The 6,000-nt window shown below is 54.3% G+C and overlaps 1 protein-coding gene across 1 annotated transcript in view; it reads right to left on the reverse strand.

Annotated features, from left to right (window-relative positions):
• The window catches only part of ACO1 (aconitase 1), a 59,554-nt gene extending 56,413 nt beyond the window's left edge, over positions 1-3,141 (reverse strand). Inside the window, exon 1 of the mRNA XM_087822627.1 lies at positions 3,123-3,141. The gene's annotated coding sequence lies outside the window, so the exon portion shown is untranslated. The remainder of the gene's footprint in view (positions 1-3,122) is intronic.
• Positions 3,142-6,000: the final 2,859 nt, after the last annotated feature.

Below are 6,000 nucleotides of genomic sequence, written 5' to 3' on the forward strand. Positions count from 1 at the left end.
CACGGCTGTGTCCTCAAACCCTGAACATATGTGGCCTTCCATTCAACCGCCTACTATGGATTCTTCTTTGATTCCAAGTCGTTTGCAGCTGTCACTCTAGCTGTGTCTATCTTGGAATACCAAGTCCCTGGCACTCATGCATACAGTCTAAAGAATTTCCTTTTCCACAAAACTACCTCTTTGAAGCATGGCTCCTGTTCTGACATTCTAGGACAGGAGTCAGCAACCTGCAGCTTAGCACCCGTTTTTGTAAATAAAGTTTTATTGGAACCCAGCTGTGCCAGTTCATTTACATATTGTCTATGGCTCTTTTCACACTACAGCAGCAGAGCTGAATAGTTGCAACAGAGACAGGAGAGCCCACAAAGTGTAAAATACTACCTGACCCTTTACAGAAAGGCCTGCAGAACCACGTTCTAGAATACAGTGAAAACAGAATATAGAATATAGTGCTTTTCCTATCAAAAGTTTCGAGAACTTGAATCACACCCCCCATTTCCAGTGTTTTTGTCCTGGCTAAAGAGTTTGTTTTCTATTAAAACACAAGAAAAATCACCCTGGCTCTGACAACAGCAATGGTGTGCTGGTAAACCTTTAGCAACCTGCTGAGAGTGGAGGAGCCCTGACTCAGAGCATCTGCCGACTTCCATGGTGTCAGCATACCCACAGTGGCTTACTTAAAGATAAAAAATGTGATGCCACTGAACAAAACTGGGAAGAAATGCATACAAACGCTGGCGCAAGCCAGCTCCAGCAAAACACTGGTTCCTTCGGACATCAGTGGCCCAAGCCCTCACCTGAAAGACCAAGAGACTGAGGCCCAGAGAGAGAAAGTGTCTTGACCAGGACTGGCATAGTGACTGGGCCCAGGCTGGAGCTCGTTTCCCTGCAGAGTCTGGCAGCCTCACAGGGAGTGACTTCCTCCATAAAAGAAAGAGTGGAAGAAGGAAGACAAAGGTAGTTCTTTGCTAGGCAAGTGGCAATAAGTGTTGGTTTTATTACTATCTTCACAGCTGGGGACTCTGGCTTTCTCAGCACATGCTCTGACGCACGCATCTGGAAGGGAATTTTCTCCACACAGGACCCCGTTTCATGGGAACACACACCGGGCGCTGTCTCAGTGAACCAGCAGTTCCCTAAGTGACCAGACTGGAAGCTCTGGAAAGACAGGGCCGCATCTGCTTTTGCTCCTACTTTCCCCAGCGTCCAGTGCAGAGCTGGGCACTTGGTAAGCAGGTGATAAGTAGGAGGTCAACAGATCCGCTGGCTTCTCCCATCTGTGGACACTGAAACTACAGAGGCACCCGGCCCGTGCGCCTGCAACGTTTCCCGGCAGAGGCTGCACTGCGGAGCACGAGGCTCTGCGGATGGAGCACAGGGAGAACAGACGGACAGAACTGCTTCTCTTTGACGTATGTGATTTCTGTCTGAACTTGCGCTGACAGAGCGTGAAGTTAAGAAATAACCCAGAGAGGGATGCCACCTACCACACGCCAGCACTCTGCTTTCTGGCAGGTCTGAGAAAGGGCCACTCACGCTCACAGCGACACACCTCTAAACGTGCCAAGTGCAAGAGCACCAAGACTGGGGTGTCAGATTCCAACGCACTCAAGGCCTCACGACTGCCAACAGAAATGAACATGGAGGAAAGGCAGGTGAAAGCATGCACGCACCCCTGCTCTTTCAGAAACAGCTTCGGATGACTCTCACACGAACCCCGCGCACTCAGCATGAGCTCTGGGCGGACTCTTCTCTGAAGCCCGGGGTCCTGCCTGACACATCACGGCTGCAACCGAGACCCACAGACCGGCCGGTCAGCTTTGCAGGCCCACAAATAAGCAAAGCCACTTGGGAGCCTTGCTGAGTTTTCAGGAGGTCAGGAGGGCGCACTGTCACTTATGTGGGGCCCCAGCACTTGGTTTCCAAAGAGATGTTAAAATAGCAGAGGTTAACACTGTCCAAGGCGTGGGGCGGTGCGTGTTCCCATTCAGACGAAGAATCACAAACAAGAAGCGGGGCCAATGATTTAAGCCTCCAGCATTTCCCACACCCGTGGTGCGCTGCAGGGCACTCTAGGAAGCCACAAGGTCAAAACCACTTTTGTAATAATACAGAGATACTATTTGCTTTTTTCATCTCACGTTTTCAGGAGTACACAGTGAAGTTTTCCAAGGCTACATGACACCTGATATTGCAAGAGACTGAACGCAGAGGCAGATCTAAGAATCTAGCTGCCTACTATGAAACCTGACATCGAAGGGGTTTGCAAAAATATAAAGTGCCACTTTTCTCAGTAGTAACATTCTGTTTTGGAAAATACGGCTACTTTCAGGAAAACATGTTAACATATAACAGGTTCACTGTTTTTAAATTAAGTAAAAATTTCTGTTCTATATGGTAAATATCAAAAGATATAACCCCTGTAAACAAAAGCTCCTTAGGATACTAATATTTAAGAGTGTAAAGGGGTTTTGAGTCTTCCCCAAAAGTTTGAGAACTGCTGTCCCAGAGGCTGCGCCCCGCGGCCCTCGCCCCAGGAGGGCTCTGCAGGGTGCGCCTGAAGATGTGCCGCGCTCCGCGCTGGCCGACCGAGGAAAGGCTGCCCGCGCTCCCCGCTGGGTCTGTAAGCGCAGTAGGGTGGGCTCTGTGCCCAACCCCCCTCCCCCCGCCCCATCTTCCCCCGACCACCCGGTGTGGATTCCCCCGCGGCACGCGGAGAGGATGGCCCCGCGCGGCCGGCCGGGCTGGGCGAGGCCTACCGGCGAGGCCCGCACACCCTCCCGCTGGGTCCCGGCGCGGCCGGCCCGCGGCCTCGGGGAGGCTGGCGGGAGGCCGGGCGCACGCACACCGGGCGGCGAGGCCGAGGGGGGCCACTGCCGGCCGGGCCCTGCTCCCCGCGCGGCGCGGGCTGCAGCCGCGCGAGGAGGTCACCCCAGGGGGAACCAGTCCCGGGGCGCCCCTCGGCCCTCCCGCGCTCTCCCCGCCCGGGCCGCCCTGCGCGCCCGAGTGGCCCGCGGGGAACGTGCCCGGGCGCCGCGGAAGAGGCTCGCGCGCCTCCCCGGGGACGAGGCGGCCGCAGCCCCCGGAGCCCGGCGACGCGCGCCGGCCTAGTCGGTACTCACCGCGGGCCGCGCGGCGGGCTCGGCCAGGCGCACTCCAGGCTGCGGGGCCGCTCCGGGCGCTGCGGGCGCGCTTCCGCGAGCAGAGCGGTTCCAGCCGCGGCCCCCGCCTCCCGGCTCCGCCCCCGCCGCCCCGGCTGTCCCCCCGGTGGGCGGGGCAGGGGCGGGGCCGAGGATCCGGCCGGGATCGCCCGAGAGGTGGCCCGAGGGGCGGGGCCCCCGGAGGGACTTCGCCCGGGTGGGGAGGGAGCGAGGCTGCTGACCCAGCGCGGCCGCTAGCGGATCCTCTGCCCCCGGGGCCCGGGCCCAACCACGCGTGCCCGGGGCCTGGGACCAGGGTGACCTGAGCTCACTTTGGGACCTGGAGTGCGACTGCCCGGCGCGCGCTAGGAAGTGAGCCGAAGGCGAGGGGAGGAACCGCAGCTGTTAAAGACGACTTGGCCGCGACGCCACGCTAGGGCTGGATTATTTGGCTGCCAGGGTGATGTGATCCTCTCGCTCCTCCCACCGTCTCGTCCCCCTTCCCCCCCCCACAGACACACGCGAACACACGCGCACACACAGACACGCACACACACAGACACACGCGCGCACACACAGACACACGCGCACACACACAGACACGCACACACACAGACACGCGCGCACACACACAGACACGCGCGCACACACACAGACACACGCGCACACACACAGACACACGCGCGCACACACTCGCGCGCGCCTTAATTCCTCGCAGAGCGTGCCAAGTGGGCCTCAGGGTCAGGCTGACATGATAGGACTATTTCAAGGTTTCCGCGGTTAGGAACGCAGTTTCTAGGTGTGATTAAAAAAAAAAACAACGCTGTGGAAACACTTTATAGCGCAGGCTGCGCTCCTGTCTGAAGTGGGAGAAGTGGCTGGGAGCCGACCCCAGGGCCTCCCGCCCAGGACCTGGTGGGAACTTTGCCCCTCAGGCACTTGCGAGCCCAAACAGGTGATTAGATCTCTCTAGATGAAAGGCGGTGAGGTTTTCCTGCCCAACTTACATGGAAAGCTATCGTCGTTTTCTACCTTTATTTTCAATATTATATTAGTTTCAGGTGTGCAGCATAGTGGTTAGACAATGTCGTCTTCTATCCTGAGCATCTGAATAAACAGCTGGTAAGATGGAAACTCGCTCATGCTCATACCGACTGCCACCTGTTGCGATGCTCCCACTCTGTGCGGGGCCTATGACTGGATCTCCACATAGTATGTCATGAGCTCTTCCACCTGCCCTGTGAAGTGAGGAACATTATCCCATTTTGCAGATATGAAATGTCCCATAGCCGGGACTCAGTCCTCAGGCCTGAGTGAAGACCACACCTTTTTCATCACGCTACACTATAGAGTACAGCTACTCCCTAGTTACATTTAATTTTCAATATAAAGGGTTATATTTCATTTGAAAGGGGATATTTCCTGTATTTCCTATATCAGGAAGACTCTTCCCACCCACTTTCTAAATTCCTTCCATTCACATTCACTGAACAAACTTCCCATAAGTTTCCACCATATGCCAGAAGTTCAGAGCTAACTCTGAAAAATAATATGAGGTTAGGGAGGCAGCAGGAGTGGGTGGAAGGCAGGGAGGTAGGGAGAGAGCATTTTCCAGCTAAGTTTTGATTCTGAGACAGCCCTTCAGAAAGCAAAATTTCTTAATGTTCAATGAAAACAGACATATAATATGATAACTGGTAATCCTTGGCAGAAAGTGATTAAGTCAGAACTATAAAGGGAATTGAGATTTATGAGTAAACACTGGCCAAACCTATGAAAGAAATAGTTCCTACTTCTCTACGCCCCGTTGCTCTTGGGAATGTCACCAGTGGCGTGCGTATTGCAACCCCAGTGGCCTCTCTTCTGTGCTTCTCCTTGCTGACTGCCATGTGGTATTTGACACTGGTGACTGGTCTTTCTTCGAAATTTTAATCTCTTTTTGGCTTTAGAGCCCTCTGCTCTCCCAACTTACCGCTTTCTTAGGCTCTCTCATGGCACTCTGTACTCTCACTTTCCCTGTGACCCCAAACACAGTTTTCTTCGTCTGCCTCTAATGCCAACTCCCTGCCACAGATAGCTGGGGCCTGCTGCCTCTCTATCACTGCTCTCAACCCTCTTCGGATCTCTACACTCTTTATTTCCAGCCATTTGTGGGGTATTGCTGCTGGATGTTCCAGTGGCACCTGGCATTCATCGCATCTAACATGGGAATTCGGTGTCTTCTGTCACCCTCTGCCTGTCCCCCCCACCCATGCAGTTTTTCCCCTCATCCTGAACGCTACCTCTTGAACTGGGTTCTCATGGTGTGTTGAGAAAGCTAAACATCTAATAGGGGCTTGGAGACATATTCTGTGTTCATTCAGGGTCTGCCTGATGAATATTTCTGTCATACACAAAAGATTCTGCAAGTGGTCCAGAGGAGTGGACCCTCGGAGAGGAAGCCAGCGAGGGGAGGTGACAGCTCATGCACCTCACATCTGAGCCCAGTGCCAGAGGGTCTCCAGTCGAGGTACCAGCATCATTCTTACTAACAGCCTTTCCACCAGAAGCTCCTGCTGCCATAAGAACCATGAGGATTTGGTTCGAGGCCTGTTAAGATCTTAGGAATGTCTCATTACACTCTGACGGACTCCAGTGACTCATATAAATTGGACTGTTTATAAAAAGGTCCAAAAACCTGGACCCAACTAACTTTGTATCATGCTTTTGGTTTTACAGGCATACCCAGGGAAAAGGCCCGAGACTGAAAAGCTACCTCCAGCAGCAGAGGGCAGGAAAAGACTGAAGGAGGAGGCAGGCCACTCTAGTCTGGCAAGTAACAGGGCCTAGTAAGGGAAACTCACACGGCAGGTGCACCGTG

This window comes from Miniopterus natalensis, chromosome 12 (genome assembly GCF_054644295.1).
Source record: "Miniopterus natalensis isolate mMinNat1 chromosome 12, mMinNat1.hap1, whole genome shotgun sequence".
Taxonomy (NCBI): domain Eukaryota; kingdom Metazoa; phylum Chordata; class Mammalia; order Chiroptera; family Miniopteridae; genus Miniopterus; species Miniopterus natalensis.